Below are 24,971 nucleotides of genomic sequence, written 5' to 3'. Positions count from 1 at the left end.
GATAAGGCCCCAAAGTTAAAAACAAAAGCAGCAGAAGAGGAAAAGTCCATTTTCATCGAGTTACCAAATGCCCGGATAAGAGCCAGGTCCTACATCCGCTTGGCCCACAGGGCCTGGCAAGTCTGCACACATGTGCCTGGGGTTACAGAGAGAAAGTTCAGAGCCGCCCCATTTCTACTGCTGCCAAGGACAAGTCTCCCACACAGTGTTCCAAGTCACTGGAGTAGATCTGTCAAGTACCAGGGCCTTTTCATTTCCAATTTGGATGGAAAGACTTATTTTCTATGCTGTACTCCTGGAAACAGTGTTTCAGGCTGTCCTGATGCCCCCAGCATCTATACAAAGATAACAGCCTCTGGGGGCTAGCACCTCAATGGCAGGTGGGCTGGGGGCACAGGTGACCCCTATTTCCTACCTGGGGAACCCCTGACAAGTCCCTTCAGACCTGCTTCTAAAGGTTGCTTGCCAGCCCCTCCTCACACCCCACCTCCTGCATACCCACCCTCACAATTGCTAAGCTGAGGCCCATGGAGATTCCAGGATAAAACAGAGAAAACAGCTGGGCATGGTGGCTCATGCCTGGGAAGCCAAGGCAAGCGAATCCCTTGAGCCCAGGAGTTCAAGACCAGCCTGGGCAACACGATGAAACCCTGTCATGGTGGCTCACGCCTGTAATCTCAGCACTTTGGGAGGCTGAGGCGGGCAGATCACCTGAGGTCGGGAGTTCGAGACCAGCCTGACCGACATAGAGAAACCCCATCTCTACTAAAAATACAAAATTACCCAGGCATGGTAGCACATGCCTGTAATGTCCAGCCTGGGCAACAAGAGCGAAACTCCGTCTCAAAAAAAAAAAAAAAAGTTAGCTGGGCGTGGTGGTGTGCACTGAGTAGTCCCAGCTACTCGGGAGGCTGAGGTGGGAGGATCTCTTGAGCCCGAGAGGCAGAGGCTGCAGTCAGCCACGATGGCACCACTGCACAGAATGAGACCCTGTCAAAAAATAAAGAAAAAAAGAAAACAGAGAAACGATGGCAGGGTTGTCATCCTGCCCACCATCCCAGCTGCGCCTCAGCCTCCCTGGGACCTGGCGTTCCTGCAAAAGAATGTGCATGGGCTTTCTGACAGCTGGCCCCTCTGACTCCTGTGTGTGTGGTCACCCCTCTAGTCACAGGCACTCAGTAAGTGCTGTCACGCAAGAGTGGGGAGCTGTTCCCCTTCATTACAGAATATTTGTCAGGGTATTCTTCAACGCATGAGGCCCAGCCCTGGTTTTGAAATGAGCTGGGGTAAAATTATTGTGCAAACAATCAAACCTCAGCAAATCCATTCTAATTCATTTCATTTAAAACTTTTGTTTTCCATAAAGGATTAGGCTAGGAAAGAATTTAATCACATCAAATCCACTTCTAAAATGGTTACAGATCCCAGGATCAAGAGTAATGATTACAAAAAAAGAATAAAAATCCCTGGATATTGAGAACTCATGTTTGGTACTGAATTAGTCAAACCAGCCTCCCTGACGTCAAGAAGTAGCCTTCTTCCAGGACTAGGAAAACTGTATTTGTTGTTTTCAGGCATGAATGAAGGCAGAAATAGAGGTGAGGCCAGGCCAGGTCACTTGTCTTTATGCAGAGGTCAGTTCTGACCTGTAGCAAATTTGTATTGGCATCTACTCTGAGCCTGGCACTGTTCTTGGTGTCACAGATCCAACAGTGAACACAACAGACAGAATCCCTGTCCTCAGGGAGCTCGTGTTTCAGTGGAAGAAGAAAGACAACATAGAAATGCATAATGAGTTAAGTAGTGATGTTTTGGAAAGAAAAATGAATCAGGGAAGGGAATAGAGGGTGACAGGAGGCATTATTTGTACGGGATGGTCAGGGAAAGCTATCCCAAGGGGGTGATATTTGAAACAGGGACCTGAACAAAGTGAAGGAGGGAGCCACATCACATCTAAAATCAGAGCGTTACTGTAGGAACAAAGGCCCTGGGGCCAGAGGGAGCATGACACTCTGTGCTGCACCCTGACACAGTGTACAAATCCACTCTCCATACAAGACTAGCTCATCATCATTATAGAAGTGAAGCTTCCCCTCCAGCAAGTCAGCAGGCACATCTCAGGCCCAACAAGCCCTTCTCAGCATCTTCCTGGAAGTCTCCTAATTCAGCATACACTGGTTTTCCAGGGAAATGACATTCCAGTTGGAGGTTGCATTCCTAAGAATTCCTAACTATTGAATGCATTCCAGCATCCAATCAGGAAAGGCACTGACCTGCCATCACCTTGAACCTTGATTCTGTAGAACCTTGATTCCGTAGAACCTTGTTGCCTCTTTGTGGCTACCGCCTCTTTGAGTTTCCAGAGAATTGTCTGGTGTGGGCCTGGGGTCACTGTTGGTCACTGGGGCTGGCAGTCAGGAAGGAATGCTGAACATAAAGCCATGACAAATGAGGATAAACTTGAACATTCAGGCACAGCGCCCACCATGCTATATAACAAATCACTACCAAACAGACCACTGGAAGGAGTCACCACGCCTTCCACCACCAGCATAAATGTACCCACTGACCTCATGTGGGCCCTGCTCTGTGGGACTCCTACAGCTTGTGCAAGATGAATAGCCACACTGAGTTGAGTCATGACTCTGGCTTATTGCTTGTCCTCAGATTATGACAAATATGCACACAGAATCAATCCCTGCCTCCTGGCCCTCAGCACCCAGATGCAGCCCCCTTCCTAGGGCAGTATGTCACATACCTTCCCCATTTTATAGAGGAGAGAAATGGAGGCCTGCAGAGGTGAGGTGCTGTATCACTCAGGGTTCAATCAGGGAGGCAGAATACTACAAGTATAATGGAATCAGAAATTTATTCTAAGAATTAGACCTTATTAATTGTAGGAAGAGCCAGGGAAATGACAGTCTAAAAGGGAGAGAGATGTGACTCAGAGGAAGGTCACTAGCCAGCCGTGGCGTGGGTGAAGGAGAGTCGGAGCTTGCAGGGAGGTCCTGCTAAGGAAGGCTGGGTAGGATTCTGTAGAACCTTATTGCCTCTTTGTGGCTACCGCCTCTGTGAGTTTTCAGAGAATTGTCTGGTGTGGGCCTGGGGTCGCTGTTGGTCATCTGGGCTGGCAGTCGGGAAGGAGAGCTGAACATAAAGCCATGACAAGTGAGGATAAACTGGAAGCTGCTGTCCTCTTAGCCATTTGGCATGTTTGCCTTGCTGGGATTCTAAAGATCTGCGACGAAGGCATTTATATGGTCCTAGGTGCTTTAAGAAGGCTTCCAGAAAACCTGGTATGACAGCCTGCCTTGTACCTATGAAATTCTCCTGTTCTGGCCAGCACAGTGCCCTGAAACTTCCCCTTGCAATAAGAAGATTGAAGTTCCTGGAACCAGGCTATTGGCGTGGGGATCTCAGATAATTACCTTTTAGGCGAGGCCAGGATTCAGGGAGATTCTTGGACATGCCCTGTCCCACCTCTACCCTGACTCTAAAGCATGCTCCAAAGACAGGGCCCTGTCTTCAAACTCACCCCCTGTAACATCCCACTTACGCCCCAGCCCCTGCTGCCTCCTATACCCCTATCACCCCCAATTCCACTTCCAACCCCAACTGCCCAAACTCAAGTCTTGCATTTTCTACTCCCTACTGGGCATCACCACTGAGCTGGGTGGCAAAAACCTAAAAAATTGGCTCAGAAAACCTCCAGTGCCAGTGACATCAAGTCCAAATGTGTCAGCTACATGTTGAAGTGCTCCCTGCAACAGGATATGGCATGCCCCTCCCCTCAGCCACTGTGTTTCCCTCAGGTGGACTGGGGCAGAAAAAGGGTGAGACGCAGGGATGCTGTGGAAAGTGCCCAGACTTTGGAGCATGACAAATTGGAGCTCAAGTCCCAGTTCTGACACTCACTGATGCTGGCCTGGGTGGTTCATTCAAGACTCTGTACTTCTGTTTCACTGAGCTCTGAGGCCAGCACCTCACAGAGGGTGGCACTGGCAGTGCTCTGAAGGTGAGGGGTGGGGGTCAGGAGAAAAAAGTTCAATCCAGTGCAAAACTAGCAGATCCAATCACAAGCATCCAATAATCTGATTATTGTTTGGCCTCTGTGATCCCACAAACCACCACTTAGAAGAGAAATCCTCTCTCACTCAGAGCTGGCCAGAAGTTGCCATGTACCTGAACCCAGTTACAGTCGTCAGCCACAGAAGGGGCTGGTATGACCGGCCCTGCCCACTGGGTGATTGCTCAGGTTTGGTTTTGAACAGAGCAGTGTTCCAGGTGTCTAGGCACCTTTGTCGGGGCTGGAGAGGCACAACCATGGCAGATTAAGGCTGCAGGGACACATGGCCAGTCTGAAACATGCCCCCATCTGTGTGTGGGACATACAAGTGTGTGTACTTGTAGCATATGGTACTAAAAAAGTTCATCTCTTCCACTTAATTTTTATAAAACTGTCAGAAAGTGCAAGTTGAGGATTCTTGTCTGAGTCTAATCCAACCACTACTGTAGTCTAACCCATGGGCCAGCTTCTGTCCCTTGATAAATGTGACTTAGAACAACCATATTGAATTAGGAGCTGATTATATCTGATTTGCCCTGTAACAGGGTTAGGTCCATTTCCTGGGATATAGCAGAAGGGCCTGATGGTCACCAAGCTAATCCATAATTATCGTTTAAAATTACAGCCCAAATGGGTCATGCTGGCAAGGTCAGGGGGACACCCTAGCAGAGCTGGGCTGGACTCAACAAGAAACATCACAGCTTCCAGCACCTCCACAAAGCCCTTAACCCTTACCCAGGACCACATCACCCCCGACACGTATTTGAGGGTGGTTCCTTCTAGAGGCCACTTGGCAGAGGCAGGAAGTGGGACTAGGAGGCTCTGTGGCAGGATGGATTGAGAACAGCACTGGTTTTAGAGTCAGACAGACCTGGGTTCAAATCCCAGCTCCTCCACTGTGATCTTGGTAGCATGCTTTACCCCTCTGGGCCTCAGTTTCCTCATCTGTAAAATGGTGACTACAATAGTAGCTGCCCTGCTATGGAGTAGAGTGGAGAGGTGTGGTGACATCCACACTGGTGCCTGGGGAGGCATGAGGCTACGGAGAGAAGCTGGGCCCAGGCCAACTTGGCCTTAGCCCTGAGACAAGGCAGGGCTTTGGGTTTATCGTGGATGTCACTGATGTACTGTGTTTATAGCAAGGGGCTCCTCTCTGGACATGATCACTACTGAAGCAAAGTCCATACCTGGCCACTGCTGCAGTCTTCCAAATGATGAGGACGAGGCAACCTGGCAGTCCAGGCGAGCAGCAGCTGATTGGGTTCCAAGTCATCCAGGAAGAATGGCCAGTGGGGGGTCTGACCATCATTCTTCCTTCCTCCCCACCCACCTGCCCCTACATTGCATCAGCTGCCTCTAGGGAGCCTGGGCCTCAAGGCTCCTTCTTTGTGGGTGTCCACAAGATGGGATGGATGGCACTTGGCTCTTGAAGGGGACCCCACAGGCCTAGAAGGGGTCCCTACTTCCCTCCATTCCAGGCAGCAGATGTACTGGGGGCGTGGGGACAGCAGAGTTGTTCTCTTTACATCCAAGGCCTGTGGGACCAGGGGCTGACATAGATAAACGAAGCACAGTGATGAGTAGACATGCTATGGGGCACCAGACCATGGGGCAGTGGGGGTAAGAAGGTGGCTCCTCCTTCTCACCTCCTGACCTTCACCTTGAACCCAGAGCAGGAGCCAGGTAATAGGAGAAGCCAGAAGTCCCCATGTGGGGAAAATGGGACCTCACTGCACAGCCTAGCCAGTCCTGATTTTGAATCCTGAAGTGACCTCCCCCCAAGCCCACCCACAGGGACATTTTCTGGCTTCAGCATTTGAATGAGAGTCTGAGAACCCAGAGGTGTAGGCAGAGGCAGGGCGGGCCTGAGGAGGCTGGGAGGATTTGCTCTCTTTGTTCAGAGCCAACAACTACAGGCTCAGTGTTTTTAAATGTTTGAATCAACAGAGGGACTGTTTATCACTATTTTAAATAAGAAACGTAATTAAAGGTTAGTGAGTCCCCAGAGCTCCTGGCCACGATGTCAAAGGCTTCCTTGACCTGGAGCGGGGAACAGAATGAAAAGTGACCACAGACACACTCCACTTCGGTGTGCTCTGCCACAAATCCCGCCTGATGGGTGCTCCCACCAAGGCCCACAAAAGATTCTGTGGCTAATGGAATGGCATTTCACATAGGTCCACGTTTTTCTCATTCCTAGGTGGTTTTTCTTTCTAAACTTGGGAACATGGAGATTCTATTTTAAGAGCATGAATTACTGTCCAATTTTAATGTAACTAATGCAAACCAAAAACCAACTTTGAACTGAGGAAAGGAAACAAAAGCAATTTATGGGATAATTTTGTGTTCACATCCCTCAAGATTACTTGAGAACACTTGTCTGATGCATTTATTTCTGGTCAAGAAAAGTGAATCGCCAGCTTTTTGGTGGTTTCTGGAGAACAAGGTGAAGGTTGGCCACATCAGCCTGGAAGACTCCAGCTCGGCCACCTCAGGCCAGGATCCTCCTCGGGGCTCAAAGAGGTAGTGTCAGGAAGGTAAAAATAGCGTGAGGGATTCGGCACCAGCTTTCTGACACATGGTTTTCTCATCCCAGGGACTGCCACGTAGGGCCCTCCTTTTCCATCTATTCTAAGTGAAAAAGAAAAAAGTAAGATTATTTGAGAACTAAATAAAAACAGTGCTATATTTTAAGCACCTTTTCTGTGATCTTCCTCCTTTCCCAAGTGCTCTTTTTGGCTCTTCTTTCCTCACCAAGCCAAAAATGGGATAAGCCCCAAGCTTCTGTCCTTGACCCCCTTTTTCCCTCCGCCTGTTCTCCCTGAGAACATCCACAGCTGCAGCTCCAGCAGGGGCCCAGGTGGCCACAGCCCTAGCACATTCCAGACGCCCACCCACCTCTTGGACTCCCTCCCTCCCTCCCTGACGAAGCCCCAACATCCCAGAACCAGATTCTGCATCTCCCTCTGGAAGGCTGCCTTTGGGGCATATTCCTCCCTGTGGTTGTCATCCCCTGGCCTTGCCTGTCTGCAGGTGGCCAAGACTGTTTGACATGTGACCCAGGTCCCAGACCCTCTAGAGGCCACCTCTGGGGTGGTGCCAGGAGCAATAGAGGCTCACTGTAGGAGGCCCTAAGACGAAGCACTGCCACCAGGGGAGGGGGGAAGGCTTCCTGAAGAGACCCCCGCCCCCGGCCCCCGCAAAAGGCCAGAAGATGAGGAGGAGCTGACCAAGCAAGGGGTGGAATTCCAGGCTAGGGAAAGGCCCTCCTGGAGAGAGAACGGGACCAAGAAGGAAAGAGGAGAGCTCTAAGGACAGGATTGGCAAGAAGTGCGACAGGAGAGGAGGCAGATGTGGGGCATGGATTTTATCCTGGGGGCCATGAAAGAGTTCTCAGCTGGGAGGGTACCCAGGTGTGTACCTAGAAAGATCACTCTGGCTTCTGTATGGAGAACAAATGGAGGGCGCAAGGCTGAAGGACACCAGGGAGAGACAATGGGCTTGACCGGGGTGTTCCCCATCATCCCTCAGCCCCACAGCAGAACTCTACCTGGTTCCTGCTGGGTTTATACCTCCCAATCCCCACCAGCTCTCTGACCATTCAGATATCCAGGACAACAGTTGATGGATGAATTCACACTCCAGTGTTAAGAACAAATCATGGCAGCATCCACCTTGAATCCCTCTGGGACAGAGGAGGAGGCAGGTAAGAGGGAAGGGTGGTGGCTAGCAAGACTTCCCAACCCCTGGGGTGTTCCTCCCTTACCTATGGGTGCCTCCTGTGTATTAGAGAGCCCCATCGGTCAAAATGCTAACCAGGATGGGGCTGCAGATAAGTCTTGCTCACAGAATCTGTGCCACCCTCTGCTGTGTGACTGAGCAAGTCACTTATGCCCCTCCAAGCCTCAGTTTTCATCTCTGAGTACGGGATCAATAATACCCACCCTCCCCAGGCTGCTTAGGGGATGAAACAAGACATTGTGCAGGGAATGCTCTGAACACAGTGCCTGGCACACAGTGGGTACCCCAAAACATTTTTTATATAATCATGTTGATGAAGATGATGATTCCAGTAAGCTATAGGCACTCACAACACACACGTGAGTTCACACAGCTTTTAAATTTCAAGTCTCCATGTTGCATTTTCGTTTTGTTTTCTTTTGTTTTACCACAAAGTAGCCTCATTGAGGCAATAATTCAAACAATTGGGAGCAGTTTCTCACAGCTCCTGCTGTGCCCCCTGGTGTGTACAAAGGGAATCGAACCTTCTGGTGATGGACATGCCCGCCTGGCTAGAAATCACTTTATTGATTCCACCGAGGTTCCTGGAATGCCTGTCAGGGACTGGGCCCTGTGCTTGGAGCTCAGGGGGCTCTACGCTGCCAGTACAAAGCCCCAGGGTGTGAGACAGAGGGGAGGGGGTTGGAAGCTTTAGAGCTGAGCCTTGGAGGAGGGGTGTCAGGTGGACCACCAGGGTGTTCCAGACACAGGGTACAGCATGTGCAAAGGCATGGAGGCGTGAAAGAGCATGGTATGTCCCAGGAACAGTGAAAGCTAGAGGTCGGGGCCATCACATCAAATCAGTGGGAGAAAGAGGGGCAGAAACGAGACTGAGGAGGGCAGGGCCTGGTCACTGGGGTCCTCAAGCCAGGCCAGGTAGAAGGATTGATCCTGGGGGTAGAGGGAGATCTGGAGATGCTGGACAAGGGCAGAATGAGCTCAGAGCTGCTGCTGGTGGGGATCACAGGCTTCAGCCCAATTAGGAGGGAAGGGGCTCAAAGCAGGCAAGACAGGAGGAGGCCCTGGTGGCGGTGACAGCCACGGAGGGGTTGGGAGTAGGGACTAGAAATGGACTCAAGAACTAGGAGTAATTGGCCTTGACTCTGGACAGGACACTTGGGGCTAAGGGAGGGGCCAAGGACAGAGTAGACAACTAGGGGCTACACCCGCTGAGGCTGGAAGGGCAGGGCTGGGCTGCCCAGGCCAGGCACACTGAGTTGAGGCACCCCTGGGACAGGACTCTGCTCCCTGCCTTCCCTCAACAACTTTCAGTCTGTTTTTCTCTCTTCTTTAACTGCCACAATAGGAAACCAAGGTCTTTTTTATTGTTTGATATATTCCTCATTTTTAATTTTAAAAAAAGAGTAAGTGAAATGTTTTCTATTTCCTTCTCAAACAGAAAAGCAACATTACCTATACACATAGTCTCTCATGTATAGGAATGTCTAGATTTTACTTTTCCCTTGATGTATTTTTTTAAGACCGTTTAGGCACCGGGATGAAATTTAGAGCTGTCTGTCACCTTGGTGCTCAGCTAGCTGCCACTCAGGGTCACCCCTTAAGTGGGCCCAGGCTAGGGCGGCCACAGGCCTGAGCTCACCTGCCCCGTCTCAGGCTCATTGCTCAATGGCTTGAGGTGAACTGGGACATGACGGCTATGGGACTGAGATCTTCCCTCAAAGCCAGAGGGCATGCTTTAAACCCTGGAGATGATGACATTTTGATAAAGTTTAAAAAAACTATTTCACTTTGCAAGACAAACAGCTAATAAAATAGAATCTTTTTTGGTAACCACCCATACACCAATCAATCTGTCACTCGAAAAACTAGTTCCCAAGAAGTGTGAAATGAGGCCACTCTGGAGTTCTGTGGGAACAGAGAGCCCCTGAAAAGCCTTCCTCTCGACCAGATTACAGTTGCCACCCAACAAAGGGAAAATCTCTGATTCTGAGCACAGGAAATACACAGCTAACTAGTTGCTCAATCAATACTGACTTTTGGAAGGTGAGCCATGAGGCTGGGGGTCACTGTTACACTGTTTATGTGCCCCCAGTCCACACTATCACCTATAATCCTGCCTCTTTTTTTTTTTTCAATTCCAGCCCCCTTGGGAAAGATATATATATATATATAAGCATTTCCCACCCAGGGGGGCTAGCCAAGCGAGTGATGCCACAGGGGCCTCTTCTGCACTGCAGCCATTCAAGCAACAATTTAAAACAAAGGGTCATTCAACACCACCAACAAAAATCAATAGGACAAGCCTCAGTCATAAAACACATCTCTGTGCCCACCTGAGGCCACCATTGGAATGAGATTTCACCTCACTCACTGTCTCTGTATCTCCAACTCTGCCTGATGGCCTCTTGTTTTTTCTGTTTTCCCTTAGCTCTAATTCCCTATTTAAACAAACAAGCAAAAAAAGCCTCATATTGTACATAGGATACAGTTTAAGTTATCTTAAATCTTTTGGGGAACAAGAGAAAATAAATTATAAATAATCAGAACCTGCCCAAAGCAGCTGTGACTGAAGAATTCTGAATCCTGCTGCACTAAACTTAGAAGGAAAGCAGACAGCTACAAGTGCTAAATGATGAGCAGCAGTGTCTGCATGCAGTAGGCGCCTAATAAATGTCAATTAATTTGTTTTTTAAATGATGGAATCTGAAGGAACAAATAAGAGGAACTGGATAATAACTACTTTGAAAGAAATAAATGACAACAACAACAAAATACTGACAAAAACAGATCAGAAAAAATAATAGCTGTAATTCCATGGTGAAAATTATAAAAGAATTAGAAAACACCTGGAAGTAGTAATTGGCATTAACAGAAACAAATACAACAGAGAAATTAGTGATGTTGAGGATAAGGTAAGACATGAAACCTAAAATGTAGACAAAGAAAACAGAGGAGAAAATAACTGATTTGGAAAATGGAAAATGGTATCACAGCCCTAAAGTAGGCCTAGAAGAGAGAGACGAATGGATGAGGAACACATAAAGGAGACATCAGGAAAGAAATAATATAAGAAAAGTTTCCAGAAATGAAAAAACAGCTCAGCCTAGAACTAAAGAAAACACACTGTGCCTTTCAAGTTCAACTCTGTGGGAAAGACATAGGCATTTGCTAGCGTAAATTTTGAATTATAAATTATCCAACAAGCTGAAGTGAAGGGAGATATGTTCTTCTGAAATTGGTAAGAATGACAAGAGAACTGACATCACAAATATTAAAGACAAAATGAGCCTCAAAAAACTGTGCAATTCTGACTGCACAAGTAGATTCTAACCACATCAGTTATGCTCCTAAACAAGACTTGTTCTCTACAAGTAGGGGAAAGCAAAGTCTTCTAAAAATTGGGGGAAAGTTGTGCACAATTGTACTTTTTTAAAGCAAAGGAGAGTATCTGATTTTTACAAAAATATAAAAGACAAAAGCTATCTTATATAACAAGAAATTAGAATTAGAATGGACCAATTGAAGAAGAAAGAAAGAATAAGTGATCTGACAAAATGTAGTCACTCCCAAGAGTCCGCCTACACTCTAATATTCTCAAACCTGCTCCAATCCAGACCTCAACTCTGAGTTCTGGGTCTGAAGATCCAAATTCTGTCTGGACATGTCTATGCAAATGTCCCCCAACACCACAAACTCTGCCTTCACCCATTCACCCACCCCCACTGCCAGTGAGCAACTTCACTAGCCATACAGTTACCTGAACCAGGAGACCTCTGAATAAATTCCTGGTCCATTTTCCTTTTTGTTTTTTTTGTTTTTGAGACAGAATCTCGTGCTCTATCGCCCAGGCTGGAGTACAGTGGTGCTATCTCAGCTCACTGCAACATTGACCTCCTGGGTTCAAGCGATTCCCTGGCTTAGCCTCCTAAGTAGCTGGGACTACAGGCTCACACCACCACACCCGGCTAATTTTTGTGTTTTTACTAGAGATGGGGTTTTACCATGTTGGCCATGCTGGTCTTGAACTCCTGACCTCAAGAGATCTGCCTGCCTCGGCCTCCCAAAGTTCTGGGATTACAGGCATGAGCCACCATGCCCAGCCTCCTGGTCCATTTTCATGTTACCCAGGTACCCCTTGGTCCCCATCCATTTGTATAAGTCTGTTTGGGCTACCATAACAAAATACCATAGACTGGGTGGCTTAAACAACCGAAATTTAGTTTCTTACAGGTTAGAGGCTAGAAGTCTGAGATCAATGTTCTGGCTGATTCAGTTTCTGGTAAGGGCTCTCTTCCGGGCTTGTAGACAGCCACTTTCTCACTAAGTCCGCATATGGCTTTTCCTTGGTACGTGTGAGCACTTTGGCATCTTTTTTTTTTTTTTTTCCAGACAGCGTCTCATTCTGTCACGCAATCTCAGCTCACTGCAACCTCCGCCTCCTGGGCTCAAGTGTGCCTCAGCCTCCTGAGTAACTGGGACTACAGGTGCACATCACCATACCCGGCTAATTTTTGTCTTTTTAGTAGAAACAGAGTTTCGCGTGTTGGCCAGGCTGGTCTCTAACTCTTGGCCTCAGGTGATCCTCCTACCTTGGCCTCCCAAAGCGCTAGGATTACAGGCGTGAGCCACCGTACCTGGCCTGGCATCTCTTCTTATAAGAACACTAATGTTATCAGATCAGGGGCCCATCCTTATGACCACCTTTAAACTTGATTACAAATGCTCCTCAACTTATCAGGGTTACATCCCTATATGCCCATTCTATGTTGAAAATACAGTTCCTTGAAAATGCATTTAATACACCTAAACTAGCAAACATTATAGCTTAACCTAGCCTACATTAAACATGTTCAAAACACTCACATTAGCTTACAGTTGGGCAAAATCATCTAACAAAGTCTGTTTTATAATAACTACTAACATTTTATAATAAAAAATTAAAATAATAAAAAGAAAAGGTCAAAATTCAAAGTACAATTTCTATGGAATGTCTATTACTTTTGCACCATTGAAAAGCTGAAAAATCTTGGCCAGGCACAGTGGCTTATGCTTGTAATCCCAGCACTCTGGAAGGCCAAGGCGGGCAGATCACCCGAGGTCAGAATTTCAAGGCCGGCCTGGCCCACGTGGTAAAACCCTGTCTCTACTAAAAATACAACAATTAGCTGGACATGATGGTGGGCACCTGTAATCCCACCTACTCGGGAGGCTGAGGCACCAGAACCACTTGAACCTGGGAGGTGGAGGTTGCAGTGAGCCAAGATGGCACCACTGCACTCCAGTATGGGTAACAGAGTGAGACTTTGTCTCAAAAAAGAAAAAAAGAAAAGTTGAAAATTCTTAAGTCGCACCATCGTAAGTCAGAGACCATCTATACTTCCTTAGAGCCTCCATCTGCAAATGCAGCCACACAGTGGGTTTAGGGCTTCAACATATAAATTTGTTGGGGACACAAACATTCAGTTCATAACACCATTCTACCCTCTTAGATGTCCCCCAGATATGTGACCCTTCTCTCTTCCCACTGCCTTGGCCCTGCCATCTCCCTGCTTTGCCTACTGCACTGGCCTTCCTGCTTGTCTCCCCTCCTGCCCACCCCATGCTCCCTGTAGAATTATCTTTCCAAATGGATAACTGATCACTGAATACCTACAAAGAGTTGTCACCAATCTCATCTCATCTAATTCTCCCAACAGCCTTGCAAAGTAGTAGAAACCCAAGGCTCAGAGAGACTAAGTGAAGGCCCAGTGTTGCCCAGGGCCAGATTTGAACCTAGATTGGACTCTGAAGTGCACAGTCTTTCCAAGTGTGTCTCCCACCTTTGTAGTCCAAACTTCTGAAAGGATGTCAGGTCCACAATATACACAACAATTAATGACTGGCAGATGAATGGGCTTCATATGTAATCATATCTTCAACTTCATCTTCTTCAGTATCTACAGTCAAGTTGATCTCCCTTCTGAGTCCACCTAACAGAGATCCAGGCCCTCTGTTTTGCTGCTTCTTTGGGGGAAATGAGGAATTAACATTTTGTTAATCAAAATCAAAATGTGTACTTTCCTGTTAAAGACAACTCCCTCATGTGACTTCAATTATTTACTAGCAGAGTTACTTGCACTTTTAAGGGCAGAATTTTTTCAAGCATAAAATGACGAACTACAGCTTTGTCTTAATTCCCCATTAGCTTATGTCCTAATCTTTGTTCACGGAGGTGGGGGCACTGTCCCCCTCACTGGAAGATCAAGTTGAACCAACCACTCACCACCCTGTAGTGTTACTTGGAGATCTAGGAGGTTTGAAGTGTAGCTCCTCTCACCAGCCATCCCTAGCAGCTACTCTGGGATACTTCTGCACCTCTCCCCCAGGGTCTCACCCAAATGCAGACAGGCTGCCTGACCATGCCTGTCCAACCATGGCACCCTCCTTGCCTTGGTGGTGTTGTCAGAGGTGTTTGAACCGGGCAACTCCATCTTGAATAGGTGCTGGGTAAAATGAGGCTGAGACGTGCTGGGCTGCATTCCCAGAAGGTTAGGAATTCTTATTCTTTGTTTGTTTATTTTGAGACAGGTCTCACTTTGTCACCCAAGCTGGAGTGCAGTGGCGCCATCACAGCTCACTGCAGCCTTGAACTCCTGGGCTCCAGCGATCTTCCCACTTCAGCAGCGCAAGTAGCTGGGACTACAGGCATGCACCACCACACTCAGCTAGTTTTTGTATATTTTTTAGAGACAGGGTTTCACCATGTTACCCAGGCTGGTTTCAAATTCCTGAGCTCAAGAGATCTGCCTGCCTAAGCCTCCAAAGTGCTGGGATTACAGGTGTCAGCCACCACATCCAGCCTAGGTTAGGCATTCTTAGTCACAGGATGAGATAGGAGGTCAGCACAAGATACAGGTCACAAAGACTCCACTGATGAAAACAGGATGCAGTAAAGAAGCTAGCCAAAACCTGCCAAAAGCAAGATGGTGAACAAAACAACCTCTGGTTGTCCTCACTGCTCATTATATGCTAATTATAATGCATTAGCATGCCAAAAGATACTCCCACCAGCGCCGTGACAGTTTACAAATGCCAGGGCAATGTTCCAGAAGTCACCCTTGGTTTTATATGGTCTAAAAAGGAGAGGAACCCTCAGTTTCAGGAATTGCCCACCCCCTTCCTGGAAAACGCATAAATAATCCACCCCTCGTTTAGCACACGATCAAGAAATAACCATAAAAATAGCCAACCAGCACCCTCTGGGCTGCTCTGTCAATGAGGTAGCCATCCTTCTGTTTCTTCTCTAATGAACTTGCTTTCACTTTACTGTGTGGACTCACCCTGAACTCTTTCCTGTGCAAGGTCCCAGAACCCTTTCTTGAGGTCTGGATCAGGACCCCTTTCTCATAACACTGGGGACTTAAAGGTAACCCCTTCACTAGGGTTCAGTCAAGATTTTTCCCCAAGGTGAGCAGCTGCTCTTCACTCTCACTCACCCCAAACTTCAACTGTAGCATGAGGCTGGGAGGCCCCAGGTCTGCATGAGGTCTGACACTGACAGTCAGATGGAAGGCTGTGTGACTTTGGGTACATTACTAAACCTCTAGGCTCCAGCCTCCTCGAAGGTACCTGGCCCCAGTATCACCATGTGGGTAAATAAATCAACCTCCTAGGTGCCCTTTGCAAACATTATTTCTGGACCTGTGAAGTCAGTGTTATCCTCATTTTAAGAAGGCAGCAACTGAGGCTTGGAGAGAGGCCCCAGGGAACAGGTCCATCCATCTCCACAGCTGGTTCTGCTACAAAGGAAAGGTGGAGGTATCCAGGAAACTGACCAAGCTCAGTGCATCTAGGGACATCTCCCGTGGAGCTGCACATCCATCAGGGGTCACCCCAGGTACTGGTCTGTGGTCTTGGGGCCTGTGGGATTGAGGCCTCCTGGTGGACAGGCAGGCAGGCAGGAGCGTGCTTGGGACCACTGCTGGCTCCAGACACTGCCTTGCTGTGCTAGGTAAACGGCCCACTTTCCACACCCGCCCCCCAGGCCCTCCCTGCTCTGCTCCTACTGCCTATTTAAGCCAGAGGCCTGACTCGGTCCAGGCACAAGCCAGCTGCCGGAGCCAGGAGAGCAGCACTGCAGGCCCTGCTCAGCCGGGATGAAAGGTTCTTCTGTTTCACCATTTCCTACCGGTGCGTTTTGAATGATGATGCTGAGCAGGGTTGGAGGCAGGAGCTGATTCTGCTCGCCTGGGAGTATATTGAGATGGGTAGCTGGCAGAGGGAGGCTCTGATTGAATTCTTCCCATTTCTAATCCCTGACTTGATGTGATCTTATTCTCAAAGAGGGAAAAAGTCTGTGGTTCGTGAAAGGATAGAGGGACAGCATATTTCAAAACAAGGCCTGGCTCAGAATATCAATGATCTGACATGTTTCTCTTTTCTTTCAGAAAAGAGAAGGGCCTATAATTTCAAAGTTGTCGAGATTCCATTTCCCCTCAGGAACCCCTCCCCAAATAGTCAGTTCTTGTCATTTAATTCTATTTTGAAAAAAACATGCAGGGATTTTTCAGAAGAGTTGGTGGGGCATGGGAGTGGGGTGGAGAGTGGGGAGGGGGCTGTGCAGCTGGTGGGGGACAGTTTGGGAAATGTCGGAGGCCAAAGATCCTGCTTGACAAACTTCTCACTCAGGGATGAGAGGTGAGCTCCTCCCCACTTAGAGAGAGGGCAGTGGGGGCTGGGAGTCACACAGGCCCAAATGGCTCAGGAGTGGCCTGCCTCCTTTATGTCTAATGCCAGATGCTTGTGAGCCTGTGGCCTGGGTCAGGTCAGCCCAGCAAGAGGGTGAAGGACAGAGGTGCATGCAGGTTGTCAGCCAACTGTGGGTGAAGAGGCAGGAGTCCCAGGGACAGAGGGCAGGCCGGGACAGCAGGTCACCCTCTGCTTCCCGGCAGGCTGGACTCCCCAGGCTATGGGTGGGGAGGGATCCTGCCAGGCACTTGGCTCTGAGGGCAAAAGCCAGGGTGTCCACATGAACATAAGGGCTCCTGGGGAAGCCAGGTCACCACGTGCAGAGCGTAGACCTGGGGGGCTCTGGCTTCCTTCTTCCCACTCTGATCTGGCAATATCAAGTGCCGGTGCTCATTTGGTCCTGGCCGTGGCCATCCAAGATCTTGTAGTGGCCCCTAATATTACAGAGGAGGGAGCCTCTGAGGCTCAGAAGTTAAATGACTTGCCCAAGACCGATGGCCTAGACCAGAACGGGGTCTCATTAGAGCCCAAGCCTTTTCTGTGCAAATTCCTAGTGAGAAGGGAGCCAACTGTTTGCCGCGGAGGAGACGCTCCTGCTAGCACTGCTGCTACATCTTCAGCTAGGGGACAGAGAATGGACGGGGCCTTGGCCTTCAGATTCTTCTGAAACACTTAGTTTGGGTGATTTGCAAAATAAGTGTACCTAAGGGATGCGGTGTAAAGAGTGATAGGTCACCCTACTCTGGATGGAGGGGTGGTAAGAGGGCTTTGGGCCGGGCCATGGGACTGGCTTAAGAAGGTGGAGCATGCAAGGACAGCCCTGGCTGTGCTGGGCATTGGGCAGGGGGGTGCTGAACTTGAAAGCAGAGACTGGGCCTGAGACAGGGGGCGGGCCCCGGAGCCAAGGATTCGGCAGGTTAGTAGGGACGAGGCCTGGGACTGGGCCAACGGGCTCAGAGAGCTGCCTGGGGCCAGGGATCAGGGGCGGGGCCAGCACCTGAGGCCAGGGGCGGGACTAGCGGGCAAGGGCGGGGACTACAAACTGGGACTGGGGCCCAAGTGTGGAGGGCAGTGTCCCCAGAGCATAGTGCCAGGATCCCTCACCTCAATCAGCAAGGGGAACCAGTGACATCGTGTCCAAAGGCCTAGGGTCACATGAGTTCCCTCCCAGCTGTCTCCTCCAAAGACCCCGCTGGGTTCACAAAGTGTCCCACTGAGCCTCCCTTCCACTGACCTGCTCCCCCTTAGATAAGGGGGGAGCCACCAAATCCCTTTGGTTCCTCTCAATGTTGCTCTTCCTCCCCTAATCCACCCCATCCTGGTGGCCACTGTCCCTCTTCCCTGGCCTGGGTTCAGCTCTCCCCTACCCTCAGTATCTTAGGGAAGCAGAGATTGCACAAATCTCCCAAAGCTCTGATTGTTCTGGTTCTAACTATCAGATTAAACCTGGGCCCTGCAGCTGGAGCTTTTGAATTCACCTCTTCCCCACCCTCCACCTTCACCCCGCACCCCCTGCGCCTGGCCCGGGTCCCAGTGTCGACGTGGAGGGCTCATCCATCCCACCCTCAGAGTCCTCTCCTCTTGGCAACCCTCCTCCCTGAAAATCTGTCACACAAGCCTCGGGCCCCACCCACTGGGGCTGCACTTCGTCCACTGGAACTGCCGGGCACACACCCTCGCCCTGGCGACGTGGAGGGTGTGGCAGTGCCTCTGGCCGTAGGTGAGGCCCCTTGGTCTTTGTACCTGGCTCACCTGTTCTGGGCTGCTCGGTGGCTGTCAGGTGAGCTCTGGAGATTGTTCCGGGCACCCCTGTGAACTGCTCATCTCCTTTCAGGTCTGCGGTGACAGCTCTTCTTCAGAGAGAAGGACAACAAGGTCCCAGTGGCCCCTCCTCAGGTAAAACCAAGGCTTCTGGAACCAGAGGGGTGGGGTGGGGGTGGGGAAGGGAGCGCTCCAAGCCTTTCCTCATGGGCTACTTGTTAGTATTTTTATAAAGAGATGCTGTGTGAGATTAAGAAAAGGCTCTCCTGCTTGTTAAAATGTTTGAAAACCACAGCTCTGGGGTAAGCAATCTGGAGCTGGCCATCTGGGTCCCATCCTGAACCTGACTCAAGCGGAGTGCAATACACCCAATCTATGGAGAAAACAATAACTCCCTCAATATATGGGAAAAGGATTTGAAGCAGCACTTCATAAAAGGAATACAAATTAAGCATCCTGAAAAATGTAACCAGATACCACTGCCCACTAAACTATCAAAAACTTTTTTTTTTTTTTTGAGACCTGTCTGTCTCTGGGGCTGGAGTGCAGTGGTGCAATCTCAGCTCACTGCAATCTCTACTTCCTGGGCTCAAGTGTTCCTCTCACCTCAGCCTCCTGAGTAGCTGGAACTATAAGTACACACCACCACGCCTGGCTAATTTTTGTGTTTTTTGCAGAGACTGGTTTTGCCATGTTGCCTTAGCTGGTCTCCAACTCCTGGGCTCAAGCGATCTGCCCACCTTGGCCTCCCAATGTGCTAGGATTACAGGCACAAGCCACTGTGCCCAGCCAAAATCACATTTTTTAATGTTAAAACCCAGAGTTGGTAAGGATGTTGTGAAACACATATTCTCAAACAATCAGTAAATTGACAGAACCTTGGTAGAAAGCAGTTTGGCAATATGTATCAGAAGCGTTAAAGTTTACTGAGTAATTCTACTCTTGAATCCATCCCAAAGAAGTAATTCAGACTACCGGCCCATTCTCAGGAATAAAAGCAGAAACTAGTGACCCCCGACAGTCAGGAACCTCAGACTAGGAGCCAAAACAAGACTACTGTAAGAGCCCACTCCTTCTCAAATATTGACAAATTAAGCGTTGTCAGGGTTGCCAGGGTGGTCACCAGGCTGGGGGCAGGGAGATTTGGGGATCCAAGGTGGTGGTGACTGGATGGAAGAAAAAAAGGGGAAATAGATGAGACCAGCAGCTCGCAGGGAGGGAGGAATAAGATCGTTGGAGTTTTCACCAATGGCTCAGTGGGGGTGGGTGACAAATGTAACCTTCAGGGGACTGAAAAAAGAGGCAAAGGTCTTGTTTTGTGGGAATCGAGGGGGAACGACAAGAAGGACAGTGTAGGGAATGTTACTCTTCCCCCAGAACTTGTCCTGGAAGTAAGGGTGGTGCTGGATGCTGCTCATTTACATATTTCTGGATATGTTTGCATATCACTTATATCAGCCTTGGCAAGAAAAGTAGAGAGAAAAAGGAAATTGGAGTCAGGTGACTTGGCTGCACCTCTCAGGGACTGCCATTTACTTCTCTGAGTCTCCGTTTCCTCATCTGTAAGTGGGGCCAGCTGTACCCATTTGGGGTAGTTGTGCAGTATAAATGCACCCCCAGTGTGAAAAGCATATTCTCTGAGGTGCTGGGTGACGCCTTCTCTGATGTCCCCAAGAGGCGGCTGTTACTTCTGCAATTCTGATGCTCATGTCCAATCTCCCTCTTGTCTTTGCCATTGACTGGCTCATAGCTGTGTCCCCGCTTCAGGAGGGAAAGAGAAAGGAAGGAAGGGAGGGAATGAGTTTGAGGTCCCAAGCAGGCCGCAGGTGGCCTCAGATGAGCCCATTCTGGCTGCAGCTCCAGGTCAGCAGGGGGCAGGGCTGCCACTTGTTCTCGGTCGGCAGGGGTTCCTATTACCTGCCTACTCTACACACAGCTAGGGTCAGGTGATGGAATAAAATACTGAGTGCTTGCGGGGGGAGTGGGGGGCACAAGCTTTGTTCTCTTCATCTGGCCTCAGAGTTAGAAAACAGAACCCTCATTCCCTGGGACTGGAAGTTGGGATGGTGGGGGAGCACCTTACCCCCCAACCCCAGGGCTCCACATGGGCAGGGTCCCTGGTCCTGCAGAGACAACCCACAGAGTCACACACACAAGGCCGTCCCTCCTTCTGCTTTGAAGGATGGAATTTGCTGACATAGCTTGAGCCTCCGGTCTCTCAGTTCTGTTTTTAGCTTGATAGATCTGAAGGTGTCAGATCTATCAGGGGCTGGTTACCTCCCTTTCTAGTATGCAGACTGCAAGCTTGTGCAATACATGCACAGAAACACTCAGCTATCAAGAGAGAAAGGGCCTGTTTGGCCTCAGCCTAAGGTCCTCTAGTTATCCCAGGGGCCATCGGTGGACTGGCTGAGTTTTGATGAAGGGATCTTCTCTGTGAATCTTGAACCCTGAGCTCCTCTGCTGAGGCCACATTCCTTCACACAGATGACGGCTGTCAGGGAACAGCCCCAACAGAAGTGTGGAGGCCTGGAAGGGCACAGTGGGGGACTGCTCGGGTCAGGGCCCCTGGAGCTCCAGGAGCAAGAGGAGACAGAGGAATCAGGCCACCAGATATAGCCTGCCCTTCCCTGCCTACGTGCCTGGGCAACCTCCTGGAGTCCGCAGGCACTACTGAAGGGCCATAGGGGAGCAGTGTGGTATGATGTGTAGTTTAGAAAGACCCCACCAGCTGCCAGGTGGGCCAGAGGAGGGAGACAAGGTGGAATCTGTTACAGTGTCTCGGTTGGAGAGGGCGAGGCCTGAACTGGGATATGGCTGTGGGAATGGATCCAGGGGACTAGGGGGCAGAATTGTGAGCTGGGAAGAGGAGACAGGGTATGGAAGAGGTCCAGGGCCCAGAACTATTTGGGAGACAGAATTGTATGTGGGGAAGTGGGGGGAGGAGGGGTAATAAACTTCTAGAGGAAGATGTAGAGTTGTCAATCAAATACATGTGGTCAGAGATCAGGAGATACCTGGGCTGGCTGTCACCTGGAAACAGGTAACCCACAAGGGATCAGCCGAGAAGGGAGGGAAGAGGCAAGAGAAAGTCCAGCCCCTAAGAAGTGGGCAGGGAAGGGGCTCTGAGGGATCCTCCAAGGGCCCTGAGAAGGAGCAGTCCCATGGCGCGGGCAGCAAGAGGATGGCGCCAGGACCAAGGGGCAGCAAGTGGAGAACAGATGAGGAATGAGCCTCTTACACCTCCGGTTGGGCCTATTTCCTAAGGCCAATCTGGTTGAAACTGCATGGACTGTTTTCTCAGAGGTGCTGACCTCTGTTCTGGACATTTTCTTTCCAAAACTTTACCAAGAAAGTCTAGTGAGACACTCTGTCTTCCTTTTCTCTTGTGGTGTGCGGGGGAGGGCAGGCAGCCTCAGGTGGGTTGCCACCCAGACCCCCAACCAGCCAGAGGGCCACTGAGCCCTCCTGGAGTTCAGGACAGATGCAGCCAGCATGCTCTGAGCAGAAGGGATGACTTGAGCCAGCTTGCTCTGCACAGTGTAGGTGGGATGCTATCCGGACAGGCTAAGCATTTAAGTTAAACAAACCTGGCTGGGCACGGTGGTTCAAGCCTGTAATCCCAGCACTTTGGGAGGCTGAGGCGGGTGGATCACCTGGGGTCAGGAATTCGAGACCAGCCTGGCCAACATGGTGGAACCCAATCTCTACTAAAAATACAAAAAAAATTAGCTGGCACATGCCTGTAATCCCAGATACTCGGGAGGCCGAGGCAGGAGAATCGCTTGAGCCCAGTGGGGGGTGGAGGTTGCAGTGAGCAGAGATTGCACCATTGCACTCCAGCCTGGGCGACAGAGCGAGACTCCATCTCCAAAACAAAAAACAAAACAAAACAAAACAAACAAAAAAACTAACTGAGGGCAAACTAAGTGAATGCAGGGGATCCTCCCCTCAGGCCCGTGTTCCCCAGCTGCCCCTCCTGGAGGACGCCTCCTTGTCTGCAGTCAGTGATCTGGTAGTCATTACGGTCCTCAAAGGCATGGCCCTGGCAAGGCAGGATTCCCTAAGTGGCTCCACCTCCCTGAGTCCACTCTCAGTTCCCTTTCTGTCCCACCACCACACCTGTTCCTCCCTTGCTCACGGCTTGCTCCACCCAATACCCACCACCTTCCTATCTCCACACCCTCCCTCGGGGACACCCCACCCTCAACTATACACAACTAGGAGGCAAAGTCTCTGCTGCCAGAAACCCTAGGCCCTTGCCATGCAATACCCTGAGCAGCCACTGTGCTGCATCTGACTCGCCCAGTGCCCCCAGCCTCCCTGTTTAACAGCTTCTGCCCAGACTGCCCCTGCCAGCCCTGGGTGCACTGTCAGCCAGCCACACCTGGCAGTGTCTCACCAAGCTGGGCCTCTGGGCTTTGTCTCTATCTGAGCCCACCTTAAAGGACCCCCAGTGTTGCCTCCTGCCCCTCCCCTACAGGGCTCACTTGGCCCCTGTGACCAACCCATACCCTGACCCCTGGCAGAGGTTTCCGGTGGATTTACTTCTCCACGTCTACGGATTTACTGTGCTACCTGTGTCACCAAAGCAACCGCTTCTCTGAGCAGAAAGTTTCCACTACAAATTAAAAGATTAAGACTCAGCTCCCCTGGTGCTTCATCGTGCTAGAAGAACTTGGACAGGTAGGAATGGACTTTTTTAGGCCACACTGAGGAGGTGAGGAGTGAGCCTACCGCCTGGCCTGGATTCAGGACAAAGGAACATCATTATTGTTTCATTATCCTTGAGAGCAGGAAGAGTTGGATTGGATTGGAGGGTAGATCTGGCTGTATTCTTGAGAAACTGCAAGCTGTCCGTAATGAGGCTTGTTTTCAGCATCAAGTAAGTGGACTAATTACACAGCCAATCAGAAGCTGTCCTCTATTGGTCAGGATGGGATGGGTCATGCGGTGGTTATAATCAAAGGTTTTCTTCTTGCCCACACTACATGTGGGTTAGCTGGGGCCCTGCTCCATGTCTCTTCACCCTGTACTGAGGCTGACGGAGCAGCCACCATCTCCAACACTGCAGGTCAATGTGGCAGAGGGAGAGAGCTCTGGAAGGTTCCACATCTACTGTTTAAGTACTTAAGCGCAGCAATACCCGAGATCACTTTCACTCACAGCTCATTGGTCAGAACTCATCACGTGATCCCACCCAACCGCCAGAGGACCAGGAAGTGCAGTCCTACCTCTTGGCTGGACATCAGGTTCCAGGTGCTCCAGGGGCCAGAGGAGGTGAGGCAAGAGTCCTGTCTCGGGCTTGGAAGCAGAGGTAAACTAAAGGGAAAAGAGCTCTGGTCTCCCCTTTCAGATGTACAGCAGCCCTTGGTTGGGCCTGAGCTGGGGCATCCTCTCTCAAAGGGGAGGGTGTTCTGGCTGGTTCTCTTGGAGCCAAGGGCTTTCATGGTGCTGTGTGCAGAGGGAGGGTCTTTCATGGTGCCATGTGTAGAGCAGTGGCCTGGGGTTAGAGGTCTCCAAAAGGGTCCAGGACGGGGCCTCAACCCTCAGCAGTGAGGCCTTGCCTCCGTCCAAAAAGCCCAGCCGCCTGGGAGGGTGAGTGAAATGCTGACACCTGATTTTATTTACTCATTCTCACTCACTTGCTTCTTAAGCTCTGCATAAATTTTCCTCTAGGACTCAGTTTGTTAAATGTTCTTTGCATAGAAAACTTTAGACTGAATGTGAAATGATTCCCTTCCGAAGAATGTTAGCCCGTCTGTTCTGTTTTAGGAAGGTTTGTCGTCTTAATCTGTGTTCTCTGGTGCCTTGAAATGCCTACACATCGTGCAGTCGGCCAATCCGTTCCAGAAGGAAATGCTGTACTTGAAATGCAGCCGACACAGGGTCTGCCTAAATCCTAACATTTGTGTGGACTTGTGTTTAAAATTCTACTCCCACAGAAAGTATGCTGTCATCCCCTCTTAAGTAAAGCATATTCCAAGCCTTGTTAGGCTCATGAACCATTAACATCAGCCTTCATGTCAGGGAAGCAGGGACTTGGCTGGGACAGAAATCTCAACAGCAGAACCTGAGAGAAGCAAGGCCCTCCTGGTCTCCTTCCTATGAAGGGCAGAGGTGGTGCTGAGGGCAGAGGGCCTCCTGAGGATGCAGGTGGCGCTGGTCAGCCGGGAGCAGGTGATGTGACCTGCTTTGGTGACTTGCAAGGCCCAGCCCAGGCACAGGCCTCAGCACCCAGGCAGGCTCAGAGCACTTGAGGTTGGAGGCCTTGCCTGGCTAGATGCTCAGCTGTGGCCTGTGATTGCTCCAGTTCGGCCCCGGAGCTGCCTCAGGTGGAGGAGGTTCCCCATCTTCATCCTGAAGCAAGACTTTGCCCCTGGCCTCCTCTCTGTCTTGGGCTCAGCCTCCATGAGGGCATAGGACTGGCGGGAGCCCTGCGGGCTTCTGCCCTTGCAAACTCTGGCAGATAAGTCTGGTCGTCAGGCTGGTTTGTGAGCAGAACACAGGAATGAGAGGAGGTGCTGCCTGGTGTGGCTCAGACGTGGGTCTAGGTGCCAGCCTCCATCCAGCCTTCTCCTTGCTGGCACCCTTTGTGGTCACTAATAGATGACTTTGGAGTGACAGGTGGTAGAGAGTGGGCAGTCAGGTCTTCAAACTCAGCTGTCCCCCTAGG

At 50.1% G+C, this 24,971-nt stretch overlaps 1 protein-coding gene across 2 annotated transcripts in view; it reads left to right on the top strand.

Annotated features, from left to right (window-relative positions):
• The window catches only part of SMPD3 (sphingomyelin phosphodiesterase 3), a 90,435-nt gene that overhangs the window by 43,777 nt on the left and 21,687 nt on the right, over nucleotides 1-24,971 (top strand). Inside the window, exon 2 of one of the 2 annotated variants that reach the window (XM_003814572.5) lies at nucleotides 18,369-18,430. The exons of the other annotated variant lie outside the window; for it this stretch is intronic. The gene's annotated coding sequence lies outside the window, so the exon portion shown is untranslated. The remainder of the gene's footprint in view (nucleotides 1-18,368; nucleotides 18,431-24,971) is intronic. 2 annotated transcript variants of the gene reach the window in all.

The sequence above is a fragment of the Pan paniscus genome, chromosome 18, assembly GCF_029289425.2.
Source record: "Pan paniscus chromosome 18, NHGRI_mPanPan1-v2.0_pri, whole genome shotgun sequence".
NCBI lineage: Eukaryota > Metazoa > Chordata > Mammalia > Primates > Hominidae > Pan > Pan paniscus.
This window is presented reverse-complemented; position numbering and strand designations above follow the sequence as displayed.